The 12,279-nt window shown below is 37.7% G+C and overlaps 1 protein-coding gene across 1 annotated transcript in view; it reads left to right on the top strand.

Annotated features, from left to right (window-relative positions):
• The window catches only part of LOC142412626 (uncharacterized), a 50,728-nt gene extending 38,843 nt beyond the window's left edge, over positions 1-11,885 (top strand). Inside the window, exons 3-6 of the mRNA XM_075508175.1 lie at positions 8,098-8,204; positions 9,337-9,413; positions 10,624-10,766; positions 11,833-11,885. The gene's annotated coding sequence lies outside the window, so the exon portion shown is untranslated. The remainder of the gene's footprint in view (positions 1-8,097; positions 8,205-9,336; positions 9,414-10,623; positions 10,767-11,832) is intronic.
• Positions 11,886-12,279: the final 394 nt, after the last annotated feature.

Below are 12,279 nucleotides of genomic sequence, written 5' to 3'. Positions count from 1 at the left end.
GTACATGTGAACAGTACAACAGTGGACCACTAATACCCAGATTAGATCATGGGAAGAGAACAAGCCGTGCCTGAATTCTCTTCTCTTGCATGGGTCCTTCAGCTAACACGGACGTTTCATGGAATTTTACTATCCTTTTTTTTATTAATCAAGTTAAACAGCACCAGCCCTCCCCTAACACCATTTTCAGGTGTCATACAGATGTGTTTTTTCAGCCTCTGGCATTTTGATTCTAGGGAGAGACAGCAGCAATGCCTTAGAAACTGAAACAAGGACCAGGCTTTTTACCTCAAGTTGTTCCTTAAAAATCGAATCATGGCTCTTGCATCTCAACTGAGAGGGCCTTTCTGCTAACAGGACTTTGAGACTGATAGTGAATGTGATTGAATTTGATAGTAAGTTTGGTCATTTAATTTGGCATCAGGTCTGGCTCTGAGCCTTAGAAACCAGTAGGCAGCTAACATCTAGTATTGTTGCTGTAACAGAAGGAGGTAAAAACTGGACAGATTTCCAGTTTTCCCAACCGTAACAGCTATGTTCTATTGTCCAGAAAAAAAAATGGTTTGGGATGTATTCTTGCAAAGTGTTTGGATAGCTGCAAATCCTATAGAAATCACTAAGCAGAAAGATGCTAAAGACTATGTAGAATAAGGAACTGTGCTAAATATGCCAATGTTGTAATAAAAAACACTTTTAGCACTTCATACTTTTCATGTGATATTCAGAGTAGCAAAACAATATTCTAACTGATTGTTCTGTGTGATTTCATTTGTACCTCCCAGTAAAGCTTTTGGATAGGTTTGAGGGTTAAAATTATTTGATAGAGTTCAAAATCTCTTCTTCTGAAATGAAGAAAGCAATCATTGACTCCAACTGTAAACGCTCTATTACTTCTATGGTATTTAGGACACTAAAAGAAAAGAGCCCATAGAAAGGGGCCAGGGATTTTTAATGTCAGCATGAGGGAATGTTATCATTTGTTTCCTTTCAGTTAAAATCCTCAAAAATTAAAGAATAGCAAGCATTCATTGCTCTAATAGCACCTTTTTTTTAAAAAAGGGAAAATCATTCTATAGCTTCTCTGAAGTTATGCAAATATTATACAAGAACCATTAACAAACCAACATAAACAGCAGAGTGAGTTTCTATTTAACATTAGCTTAATATGTTCTTAAACCCTATTATTTCAACAAGGTTCAATAAGGACTGGTTTTATGCTTTAAGTTTGCAGCCAACAAAATCTGGGCATGCAGCTAAGCCTGGGTATGCAAAGTTTTTAGGCCAGAAAATGCAAAATCCTACATGTAACTTAAAACTCAGCAGTTAATTTCCCTAAAATTTAAATGCTGTTGATAAACACAAAAAGCTTCCAATGAAATTCTGATCAATCTGTAGCATGAAATTGTAATTCCCTAAACAAAGATGTATGCTGCCCTTTTCTAACTAGACTAGAATCTCAAAATTTCACTCTAATTCTTGCTACAATTGTCTTTCATTTAAGATAAGCTGAATAAGTTACTAAAGTCTCCCAGGCGATAGTTTAGAACTGTCTATGATACTTAGTATTTTCTTCCACAATATTTAATATTTTCTTCTCTTTTGCCTCTTCTTTTACTACCGCTTAGTAACACAAAGTTTTGTTTCTCCTGACCCCATACATGCCCTTTGTAGTATTTTTTACAAACTCAATATCAAAGTCTTTCTTCAGGAAAAAAGGGGAGTTGAATTTGGACCTTCAGATTGTTGAAGCAACAGACTAACAAAGCAGCAGGCATTGTCAAAACATAGTTAAAGGTAGAATTCTTCAGAGAACTTGTAAGAACAAAAAAGAAAAAAATTACTTGATGTTACAGTACCCTCTGGGACTTGATTTTTGTTTTAAATCAGGAAATACTGTTCCTGAAGAAACAGCATATTGATTTGTTAAACCTCTGATTTAAGAGTAGCTTTTATAAATTGAAATGTGAATGGTATATTTTCTTTGTGAGTTAGGGAAGTCTTCAGAGAAAAGGATCTTCTAAGAGATTCTGCAGGCATCAAAATGTGCCTTATTTGTAAAACGTTTAGTCAAGAAACATTGGACATGTTAGTAGGAATTAGTGCTTTCTGCCAGGACAAGATGCATAGCCATATTAAACTACATGAAACAAGTCACGGTTTTGAAAGATACGCCAGGGCAACTGCATCAGAGCATCTTGTAGTAAAAGGAAAGAAATACTAGACAATTCAAAGAACTACGGGAAAACAACTAAGCAAATCTTCAGCATAGATGGTGTAGATCAAAGGCAAGCAGGAAGCTCGATCTTTTTTCAGATTTTCGACTAAAAGGGTGACATTTTAAGCGAGAAGTAGTTCTTTCTTGAAGCAGAACAGTTTGATTCAGTACTTGAATTGAGATCAGAACTTATTTTTTGTAACTATGCCTCCCAAGGCCCCAAAATCTATTGTCTAGATAATGAGTTTTGTTCCACTGTTGTTCATTATCACAGGTTGTTCCCATATTTCTTTGCAGCTCTGGCTTTAAGCATATGAGTACTTGCTATGCCCATGGTATGCATCTTTCTCTCCTAAATATAAATAACCAAGGTCCTGTCTGCACAATAACTTGCATTTGTACCCTCTACAGGAATCACTAAGACTTAAGGATTTGGTTTGTAGTTGTCTCACCCTCTAGTGGCAGAGAGGCCTTAGTTCTCACGGATGAAGAAATGGGAGATAGATTTTTTTTTTTCCCCTTCAAGTCAACTGTGCTGTGTTGCCTATTTACAGCAAGCTGATAAAGAACTGGGGTTTTTAAAATTTTTTTCTATAAAGCTGCAAATCATTGTCTTCAATACGGATCCATCACTTCTAATGGAGCAATGCAAAATATGCTGACCTGCAGGCACTGAAATGATTGAAAAGGTGCTAATGAAGGGTAGTTGTGTGCTCAGATGTACTCCTTCAGTTAGGAGAAATGACTGCTATTAAAGCCTTCCTATGCTACCACAATTAGTAGTAGTATTATGCTACTGCCTGAAGACTAACAGAGATGGAAGCCCTATTTTCCTCTAAACTCAAATTCCCTATTAAATTTTTATTTAAAAACAGAAGATACACACCATGTTATTTTGATCCCCAAGAAAGACTAAAAATCATAAAGCAAAGTTTTTATGAAAATAGAATGCTGGCCAGATTAGATGAAAATTTAATATATTTCCTATCGTGCTTTTGAAAAAAAAGAATATTGAGTAGCTTTGGCTCCTACAGAAATTTATCTGGTACTTTACAGGATTAGAGCCTTTGAAACAAGAATCAACCCTGAATCATTTAAGTTGGTGATAGTTTTGTTATTGCTATTTGCTATGTACAGTTGGACCAAAACAGAACAGAGAAGGCTTTACCCTTTGCAAAGAAAATATGTGGCATTGCAAATACTACTCCATTCAGTCAATGGCTACCTATGAGTAACACTGGAGATACTAATCATCTAGAAATTAGTTCCAAACACAAGTTGTTTTATTAAGAAAGGCCTTTGGCCATATTTTAGAAGGGGATGTATAAAGTACAAAATCACAGGGAGCAGTAGCTTACTTGCCAGTGTGCTAGCACATTTGTTAAAACAGTTTTACTATTCTTAAAAAGTTTTTAAAAATCATAATTTTTACTTGTAGATATGTTGTTGCCAATAATCAGATAAAGTTCTACCATGTCACATGAAGCTGTGATTTTTCAGTTGATTAATAATAAGTATAGATTATGGTGCATCATTCTAATTGCCTACATTCCCCACTATGATGTTTCATTTTCTTACATTTTGGCCTCTTGCAGTTTGGCCAGACTTTGGCCAATTGGACTTTTTTCCCCATGCCAATACAGATAAATATTTCTGAAAATTAGGGTACAGAAATCTACAGTCTTTTTGCTACATCCAAAAGGTCTACTGGCATTTTAAATGAGAAATCCTCCTAATAGAGCACAGAAAAAGTTGCATCTAACCACATTTATAGGACTGTGAAGCATCCATAAGAAGCATGAAGCCTTTATGGTTGCTCCAAATACCTGTGTCATCGAGCAACTACATAGGAATGTGAGCACCATTAAGATTCACTAAATCCAGAAAGCCCAAATTGTAGCACTAGGATGAAAAATGGGTTTAGCAGTCCATGCAGCATACGATGCCAACACTACTATTTTAATTCCAAGCATGCAGTAGCATTTTTGAAAGAATACTGTCACACATTTGCACAGTCATTTTCTAGATACAGTGATCAACGGCGTCTTCAGAAAGACTTCTGGAGAAAACAACCCTTCAGAGAGAATAGCTGACAGTCACAGGGCCCAAGGTTTAGGCTCCAGCGTGAATCTGTCATCTTTGGCTACGAAGTCAAAGTTTACCCTATTACCACACAGCTGGATGCAGTCATTGCTGGATAAATCTGAAATTGTGCAGCCTCCCTGTCACACCATATGACCTAAGGTGCAAACGCTGCCTTGGGTACAGCTAGTTCACTTCACCTACTGCCCTACTTGTTGAATACTTTCTCAATTTTCTTATGTAGTTTAGAAGTGTCTAATAAAAATGTTTTACTTAATGTTTCCTCATATATAGGTCTCAAAGCATAGGTAATGGGAAACAGATGACACTAGCAAACTCATTTTATATATATATATATGAAGTAGCTTTCGGAAAAGAGATTGAATTCTTGTGAGTGGGATGGGTTTAATTACACCACAGACTTTGATCCTGTTCACAATTCCAGTGTGAATTTGGGCAAAACTTCACTGAAGTGATACAAGTACAGGCAAAGGTAAAATAAGAAAAAGTGTTTCAAGATTCAGAGCTGCAGCAGAAAAAGTCTCTGAAGAAAGAAGATGCTATTAGATAGGTGGTTGGAGTTCATATGTCATAGCAGTGTATCAGCCTACCACCCTTATCTACTGCAGAGTCTACATAGTGAGTGTTCTGGTCATGTAAATAAGTCCATTAGAAAACAATAGTGCAATGACAGTGCACAGAACAAATCGTATAATAGTCTAATAATAATTTTATGTATGTGTTACATTTGTCATCGTACTAAGCATTTTTAAGAAACTTTGCATTCCTATTTCCCAGCGCTGTACACCGGATTTCACTTTCACTAATGCCAAACTAATGATAACACATGTACTGCAGCAGTAGCCCAGAAACACCTACATGCAGGGAAGGGTTCTCCAGGACCAGTGGGAGTACCGCCACCGTTCCTTGCTCCTAAGGCCAACGCACAGACACCCGGTTAACGCCTGTTGCACTCCCTTTGACAGGCTGCTGAACTTGAGGGTTGCTGCAAATAATATTGATTCCGATCATTTGCTCCATGTGTATAACTAAACACTCACCTATGATCCTATTTCCCTTTCAGGCAAGATGTAGTGCAAAACCAGGGCACATGAAGGAGGATCGCAGAGGCTCTGCAGTTTGGAGTCTAGAGGTCTGCGTGCCTTGAAAGTTGCTCAAGTGTAATCATTGCCTAACTTGATTAAGGACAGAGGAGTGGCAGTGGTATGTGTAAGGTCACGGTTAGCTGACGTTCACCACAAAGGAATTTGCACACTGGACAACACTATCTTGTAAAGAGCTGATCCCATGAACTCTTAAGTTCATTACATACCATTGTATGAATTTAAATGTACAGCATATGCACACTTCCTTCTGGGGAAGACATAGATATTTACCTGTTCGGTCTCCTATTGCTGGTCTTCATTTTGATATTGAATAATAGAGGATCAAGGTTTACCTTGGATTAGGGTCAGTCTATGTCTGCAGAGGATTCAAACCACACATTCTGAATTTCGACTGTACACGGCACAAAGCAAACAGAACATTACAAAACTGTATCATATATGGCCATACTAGTATTCTGCCTTTTGACATTAGTAACTGGTCAGTTATCCAAGCAGTATTACTCAGGATGGAGAAAAATAACGGCTTTCTAGAGGATCTGAAAAGAAACCTCTCTGCACAGGACTGCCATTAGCACTGCAGGTGAAGAAGCACCCTAGGACATACTCCCCTCTTAGCCAGAGAGGAAATGGCAGCCTCCATTCTGACACATGTCAGCATCAGCACCGAGCAGAGGAGCAGCGATGCGGATACTGGCATGTGTTCCCACCACCGCCTTTGCTCTCGCTGCGTCTTACAGTCGGAGTCAATTGACAGTCACCACACGAGGGGATTTATGCTCTGGGCAAACTGTTATCCTGCGGAGGTGGCCATGTGGAACTGCACGCAGAGGGTGGAACTAGGTTTTAAATGCTGTTAGCATGGTTGTGAAAGCACTGTTGGACTCTGCTCTCCTTTCCTCTTCAGGGGTTGGGTTGCCTGAATGTTTTTGCCTAAAGGGAAGGAGCATGAAACCACTTTCACTTGTGAGCAAGGAAATCAGGATCAAAAAACCTAGAAATATTGGCTTGAGTTTGAAACAACTTTTTTCCATGGCTTTCTAAAAGCTGCCCAGGCTGGTTCTTGCTTATTCTCTTCATGGCTCAGACACAAACTAAAAAACCCAGTGCTTTGTATTTATACATTGGCAGTAAAACCCAAAATCTGGGCACGCTTAATTACTATCTCTGTCTCCCATACAGCTACTTTAAAGTTGTGCTGAATATTAAGTATCATAATTTGGAAGCACAGAAGAAATAACATCTGTTGTAACCTGAAATACCAAAAGTAGGCCTTTTCATTCCATGCCAGTCAGCAAAATAATAACATATGTGCAGAATGTATTTCATATATGGCAGTGACATATTTGCAAAATATTCAAATTATAGTTTCAGCCTTTGACCATTTGTACTCTTGACCATTAATCCAACTGCTTCCATTCGTTCTAATGCTAATTCCTCCGCAAATATAAGCCACTGACAACAATCAAGGCAAAATTCAGCAGCTACAGGGATATTGCACTAGGACTCTACTAACATACCTGGAAATCTTTAAACTCTTTTAGAAGGAAACAGAGTTGGTTTAAATTATACACCGAACTCTGATTTTATTGGTTTATGCCTCCAGTTAAGTTCAGTACTGCAAATAATTCTATTTAAATACATTTCAGTGGTATCACACAGGATAAGGAAGTTAAAGACATGCATAAGTGTTTCCACAACCAGGATCATAGCATATGGATGCAAGTCGGAAGTAGAAAGAGGAGCTTAAATTAGTTTTTCTTATCAGGGTTCTGCTGCCCATTAGCGTTACAGCGTGTTGCATGGGATGGCGCGAGGCTAGCAGCCTTACAGAATTCCTGCAGCACGCCATCACAAGTCAGGCTCAGTACACATAAACGTAAGTATTTTTCTTTCCCCCTAGCAGCTCTGAAGCCGGAGCACATTTGCCCCAAGTGCCAGGGTAGAGGTTTCATCCCTTCCTCCACCCAAGGCTCCCAGGCCTACGACTTCCACTCCCAAAAAGCAGTTTTGGGATGTCGGAGGGTGGGATGCATATGGGAGGGAAGGTGCCCACAGGCCCTGTGGAAGCCACCACCTCTTGCACAGCCAACCCAGACAAGTCCCACAGCGTGCTGGGTTGTCATGGACATCCCAGCCACATCAGGTAGGTCATCACTTCTCCAGGAGAAACATGGTGGAAACTAGAGGTAGGCACCTCCTTCTTTTTAGGATCTTATCACGCACACTCTGCTGATATGACTGCCTGTGCCATCCGGCACCGATTGGCTTTACACGGGCAAAAATGATACAGAGGAAACACAAATGTTCAAAGATACTGGGGAAAAAAAGTAGTAAAAGAAACTGGAGGATTCAGCTGGTTTGAAGTAAGAGGTTTTCATAATGAAATGTTATTTAATTTAATGGCAAAATTCTTCAGAGGCTGAAGGGAGAGGCCTTTGGGAACTAGTTATTGGAGAACATGTTTCCAAAAAATGGTTTTCCGTGTTACTTTTCTCTTCTAAAAACAAACAAATAAAACAAAACAAAACAAAAAAAGAACTCTGGACATTTTTAGAACTGTTCTGAACTGAATCTTAGTTCTGTAAAATTGTTTTTTCACTGGTGTTATACGTTACTTCATTTTTCAGTTTTGCTAAAGTTTTTGCCCATTAAAATACTATTTTTCTGTTTCAGACAGATCCAAATGAGGAAATCAAGGAAATTTAATCAAAAAGCTCCAGATTTCACCAGAATTCAACAGTCCATTCTGGAAACATGTTGCATTTAGACAGTTTGAATAGGTACAAGGACACAGCCATACTTTTGAGTTCTCCAGTTTTAATCTGTTGCTGTTATAACGTAAGCGGGCAAAAAGATCTCAGGATTCAGATCTTATTTGTAAAAGATCTAGGCACTCCAAGTCATATAGTCTTTTAATGCTACTGTTTTAGTGGTAAATTGTGATTGAGCTTCTCGAGACCTTCTCGATTTGGGTCCATCCACAACAGCAATGGTTTAAAATCAGTGTTTTGAACCACTGATTACTATGTATTTAGCGTCATGTTAGTGCTGTGTTACAGGTTAAATAGCAGAAGAAATGGATTTACTCAGGACAATTCTAACATTCCTGTATGTGGAAAGCACTCCTGGGCAGATAAACTATTTCAAGTAGCTTGTAATGAACAGCAGCAGCTCTAACTTCTAACTTCTGCTCCAGCCAGATTCACAAAAAAACCCACATCTGTCCAAGGGTTTGATTATTAAGAACAATTTTGACAAAATGGGGTAGGATATTACTCCAGCTAATGTAGTTACAGCTCGTCTATGTAATCTCATATACAAGAAGCAAGGCATCTTCAAATAAAAAAGCAGAAAGAAAGCAGCAGCTTCTTTAAGACTGATACTCAGAGCCTCAATGCAGCAGCATTTTAAATCAAATGTGCTAGCAGGCACATAAAAGGCACACCATCCCATTCATGCACTTTACAGTGTCCATTTAACTTTCTTTTCTGTAGCCCACTTCTTTTATAACGTCAAAAAATACTCTGCTGGACAGCCAGAAAAGAAAATGAGAGGTATTGTCTAACACTTGTGCCTGCAGCCCGAGCAGTAATTATGCAAGTATCTTTGCAGATGAAAAATATTCACCTCTAAGCTGCCGATTGGTTACTTTCTAAACTTGTCTTACTGTCCCTACCGATACTATGTGCATGGCTCCTTGTTGTGATGGGATATGTATTTGTTTGGTAAAGTTAATTATCCTCTATGAATTAAACAGAAATCATGAGCCTGTATATGTTTGTGTCTTAAGATATAATAGTAATCAGTGTTCTCAGCTTTCCTGATGTTGCATTTTATTTTACTGATTTTAGGATATTGGCCAACCTTTTGTTATTTTGCTAGATAATTATTCCTGAAAAACTCTTGTTACAGATGGTTCTCTATTGCTTCTCAGTTGTGGGATCAAGACGCATGCGGCAACAGCAGCCTACTTGATCGTTTACTCTCAGGTAAGTCCAAATTCCTCAAGGAAAATGGTGAAATAAGGATTCATAGGATGATAAATAGCAAACTACCACATCTCTCCCAGTGACTGCTTATATTTGCAGCCTGATAACTATTTCTTAGCTTGTTCTTTCCCTTATTATTTATTTGCTATATGCATCAGTCTCACAGATTCAAAACACTGTGCATCTGTTCAGACTCAGAAATCTACATTGAAGCGTGTAACTGAAGTGCAAAAGAGAAGCATAGCTAACTTTTCTTTTCTAGCAGTGAAATAGTTATTGACAGTATTTTTATCCTCTGTTAAAGTCCAATTTGAAAAGAGGACAAACTGGAAAATAACGCTGATTTTTGTCAAGCTAGATCAGACCTTCAGTCTAGCCCTCTGCTCCTACCAGTAGCAAATACCAGGAATTTCAAAGGATGCTTGCTCGCAATCCCATTTCCAAAAACAGAAGCACACTTGAGCCAGAAACGAGTGCGGCTAAAAAGCTATCTTTTCTAATATTAATCAAATTAGTTAAAATTAGAACCAAATGTATTTGATATCATTTGTTATGATAAAATCAATTTGTAGAGGGGAATACTCTTATAGTGACATGCAAGCCATGAATTCACTGATTGCAGTAGATTTGTTTTTCTAGATCTTACAAGAAAAGCTGGCAAAATAATCTGTACACGTAGATGTTTCAAGCACTACCGGTTTTTGGTCCAAAGCTATGAAAAGAAAAAAACATACAAAAGTACAAATTCATAACATAAAAACTACTCTGGGAAAAATGTTTTGCTGTAGAGGACTATCCAAACAAAAATTATGACAACTGCCTTTGCTAGAACGTGTAAGCATGGAGAGTTGCTTCCTGTAGCTTTGACTGACTTAAATAAATATGAAAGTACTGGTTATCTGAAGGCAAGACAAGGATATGTATATAGGTATGTGTCGAGATAAGTCTGTGTCAAGTGAGAAGCGCAGAAGAATTGTTCAACATTGCAGAATAACTGAATAAAGTCCCCGACACTACAGTAGCTTCTGGAAATTCCAGTAGGATAATTTGTGTCCTGTATTTGGGTGAAGGAGGAAGAAATATTTTGAAGTCAATTTAATGCATGTGCCAGGTGCTTGGATTAGCATCTCTGAAGAATGAAGTCCAAAGCACAGAGCGGCATGGCTGTCCTATATATTCTGTCTCGTTCTGAAGGTTATGCTTTCTTTAGAGACAAGAGAGAAATTTAGTCTCCATGTTCGTGCAGCTCCTGGCTCAAAGCCCACAGAATCGGAGAGAGAATATTCACCAGTGTCAGTGGGCTGCGGTGCCAGCCTTCTGTCATTTGGCCTGGTCCTGCAAGCCGTTTCTCTGGTGAGTAATTCCGAGTAAGATGTTCTAGGACTGCACAATTTGGCTTCTTTTTCAAGAACAGGAGTGCAAAGAAATGCTGTGTCTAGACGTGGATATGTATCCACTAGGAAGACCCCAAAAACGTTTCTCACTTAGGACAATCCTGAAAACCTACATTTGTCTTGCATTCTCTCAGATCTTGTCTGAAATGATTCCTTTCTTTTCTTTCTCATATAACGCTGCCCTTTCAACATGTTTACTCTCTTAATGCAGGAGACAGATTTTTATCTTTCAAAAAATTTGGATTGGCTAATGCAACTGGTCAGATTAATCAGAGCACTATGTGCAGGACTATCTCTAAACAAAGAATAGTGTTGTTAAGAAAAATCAAACCTTAACGTTTCTAATCAGACTTGGAGAAATAAAATTGTCCTGGTTTTACTTTAATCAGAGATGATTTTGCCATTTACTTCAGTGGAGCTAGTATTTCACCAGGAGTATTTAATTAATTTATTTTTCTAATTTAAATCAGGTGAAAAAAGCAGCACACAGACAATAATTTCGACTAGAAATATGTCTGTAAGTATTAAATCAGCGGGAGAAGGAATCCAACTTATTAAAGAATGCAGTGATTTACAAAAGAAAAATTATAGTACTTAGGTTTTTTCTTTGCCCTAAACACCACCAAGTTCTTTACTGATTTGAATAATTAATGTTTGTAATATTTTCCGATGAACAACAGGGGGAAGCCACATTATGGCTGTGACATGAATAATTGCCTGCCTACATTTACTTACTTTCTGCAGTAATAAATACGTGTAAGGCTCAGTTTAAGAATTTCACAATATACTTAAATTTCTGATCAAGCTGATTTGAATTAAGTCCACCATGCTAACCTTTTTCAATAGAACTTTACAACATACTATAAAACTGTTGTTTAAACAATGCTTCCCATAATTGCCACCAATAAATGATACCTTTTTATTGCCACTAGAACACTCTTGGTTACCGGTTTCCAGAGATCGCTGCAGTAATCTGTACGTAACTTTGTGTTATGTTGTTAATAATTGTATGGTTTTCTTTTTAGAATTCAGAAACTGGAAAAGTTTAAGAAAACATGCAAAATGCTGAGGATACACGTAAGTGAAATATTTAATGTCCATCATTCATAAAAGTTACATTGTTTACATAGGGTTCATTAGTATATAATAAAAATGTCATCTTAATGAAAGATTTTCTGGCAAGTCTTTTATATGTTAATTTGTTTAACATACGCTTTGGCTATACAGCTAAATAGGAATATATTTTAAAAAATCTTTCTGCAAATAGTTGCTTAACAGTTACAAAACCTCATTACTAAGAATTGGTTATTGTTACACTTGCTTGTTGGCTTGTAAAAATCATCTGTGATTTGGACTGGAAATCTTAGGACCAACTTTTTGTAACATACTTGCTCATTGCATAGTGACCATGTAAACAGCTCAGGGATCCACAAATTATATCCTTGTACTCTAAAAGTCATTGAGGATTTTAC

Source organism: Mycteria americana, chromosome 7 (assembly GCF_035582795.1).
Source record: "Mycteria americana isolate JAX WOST 10 ecotype Jacksonville Zoo and Gardens chromosome 7, USCA_MyAme_1.0, whole genome shotgun sequence".
In the NCBI taxonomy this organism is placed as follows: Eukaryota; Metazoa; Chordata; class Aves; order Ciconiiformes; family Ciconiidae; genus Mycteria; species Mycteria americana.
The sequence above is the reverse complement of the archived record's forward strand: the minus strand, read 5'-3'. Positions and strand labels throughout refer to the sequence as shown.